Genomic DNA, 2,761 nt, shown 5'->3' with positions numbered 1-2,761 from the left:
CCCGCCCCCAGTGCACGGATTTTCGTGCATCCGGCCTCTAGTACTTTTATAATCAGAAAAAAACTTCAATAATCAACATTTTGAATGAGGCTGTTAAGATTTCATTATTTGTTGTGAGTGGAAGAAGGACAGGAATCTGGACAGGGTTCCTAGTCAGAAATAGTGACTGTGTCTGATTTGGCTGAAACACCCATATGTGGGGTAGACAGATGGAGGGAATCTGAGGTCCAGGGAGGTTGAGGGAGACCCCCATCTTATCTGGTAAGGGGCCAGGAAAGACAGATGTACTATAGCCAAAAGGCCTTAGACCCAAATGACATTTTTTTTTCTAAATTAACTGAGGCCATTTTGAAATATATTTTGAATTGGCATATTTGGTTAATAATGCAAGCAATTTGGAGCAGAATAAAGACACTCATGACAAACTCTTTGTTTTAATTATTTGACAACGGAAGGAATTTAGAATCCCCTAGGTTGGAGAGGAGGAATGCCTATCTACAGTTAACCTAAATTATACCAATGGGCCTTGACTTTTTCAACAACCTTAAGCTTTCCTTCCCATAGGAAAAATACCAGAAACAGCTACTGAACTTTTACTCTGTCAAACATGTCTAACCAAGAAATGAATGGTGACATATGGGAGTAGAGGTGAGAAAATGAAATCAATAAATACATCTTGAATGCTCACTTGGATCTCTTTCAGGGCATGTTCTTTCCTCTCAATTAAAATACAAAGAGTGAAACAAAACAAATAAGAAGAATGGCGTGACATGATTTTTCAATGGGGGAAAAAAAAGCTGAAAAAGTGTCAGTTATTTCTACTCTCCACTTAAATCTTTATGTCTTTGAATTTCTTCATTAGATTCTTAACCTTTTGGAGTCTTTTCATTGTGACTTTTCTTGGATAGGATCTTTTTCTCTATGAAAACACCTAGCAAGGCTTAGAAAATTAGATGAAAATGAGTCACATGGGTTTTCCAATATTACATAAGTGCTGAAGATTGCACAGTTGTAAACGTGCGGCTTGAATTATCATTGGCTTTAGATATTTTTTGTCACTTCTTTTTTTATTCTCCAAACCAAGGTCTTACTTCTCATGCCAGCAAATTTTCTCCACAAGAAAACAGGCCGGTCTTATTTACTTGTTCATTGATAGTCTCTTCTGGCTTTATCCTGCCTCAGAAGGCTAGAAGTTAGAATTGAGAGTTTTGGGTATGGTGCTTGGGAAACATTAAAAAGAGGCATTTTGAATTCTCATCAAACAACTTGTACATATTTTTGGGAACAGCCTGTTGGCAAATGGAAAATAGCTATGGGGTCCTGACTGTGTGTGAGAAGAACTTGGAAAAAAGAGACATCCTAGGCTGGAGTAGGCAGGGGGAACTTCCTGGAGGAAGTGGCCAGTGCTGTGTGGATTCACTCTTTGGAGTTTCACATGGAAAGAGTATTCCAATCTGAGACAACAAATACAAGGGGGACAGAAGAGAAAATGCTGGGTGGAACAGCATGATGTTATCAGGAACCTAAAGCTGAGCTGGAGTTGAGATGCTTTAGAAAAGAGCCTTGAGAAGATGTGGTGTGTCTTTTGAAACACATGGAGAACTTGCTGTATTAAAAGAAATACTAGGTGTACCGGTTAATAATGGCGGATTTTGTAATCAAAGAAAACACAATAATTTCAAGAAAAACATCAAAAGTGCTTTATTCAAAGTAATGTCCATTGCTAGCTACAACTCCCCCATCTTTAGGTACTTTATGGATATCGTCCCACTAGAACTTTTCTTGTTTTGAGGCAAACCATTCAGAGACCAAATTTTCCACTTCTTCGTACGTTTTGAAGTGCTGCTCAGAAAGTGCATGTGGCATTGATCTGACAAGGCAATATGGCAGGTGGGTTAATACTTCCCAGGCAAGATCTTTTAATGCGTCATTAACTGTTTTTTGAAGTGTGTGATGGTGCGTCAGTATGAAGCAAAATTACTTTGCCGAGTCTTCTGGAACATTCTGGTCATTTCACGATCAAAGTGTGGTTCAAATTGATTATTTGTTGTCGGTAGCGATCAATGGTTTCACCTGGTTTTAGAAGCTCATAATACACCACACCTTCCTCATCTTGTAGACAATGTTGATGGTTGATCTGGATCAACCCATGATTTTGTGCATTTGGGATTCTCAAAATAAATTCACTTTTCATCGCCAGTCACAATTCTATGCAAAAAAAGACATTCTGTCATGCAGTTAAAGCAACATTTTACTGATGACTTTTTGGTTTTCCATTTGTCTTTCGTTCAGTTGATGTGGCACCCATTTTCCTTCCTTTACAATCTTTCCCATTGCTTGTGAACAAGCGGAAATTGTTTGCTGAGCAAGGTTTAATCTTTTTGCAAGTTGCTTTTGAGTTTGACACGCATTTGCACCCAATAATGCTTGTAATTGTTGGTCTTCAAACTTTTTCGGTTGACCTGAACGTTCTTTGTCTTTCACATCGAAATCATCACATTTAAAGCATTTAAACCAGCATTCACAAGTATAAGCATGTTCACCATAAGCTTCCTGAAGTATACGATAACTTTTTCTTCAAAATAAAGTAATGAGTTAAAACTTCCCGCAAATGCTCTTTTTTTGGCATGAACTTTGACATTTTTAAGTGTAAAAAAAATCTATGATGTTAACACCTTCAGCAAATTTGACATATGAAGTTTTGAAGCTTGCTGTCAATACAACAAAATAGCATACATATCAAATTGCATAGATATCAACA

Source organism: Myotis davidii, unplaced genomic scaffold, assembly GCF_000327345.1.
Source record: "Myotis davidii unplaced genomic scaffold, ASM32734v1 scaffold914, whole genome shotgun sequence".
NCBI classification, from domain to species: Eukaryota; Metazoa; Chordata; class Mammalia; order Chiroptera; family Vespertilionidae; genus Myotis; species Myotis davidii.
The sequence above is the reverse complement of the archived record's forward strand: the minus strand, read 5'-3'. Positions refer to the sequence as shown.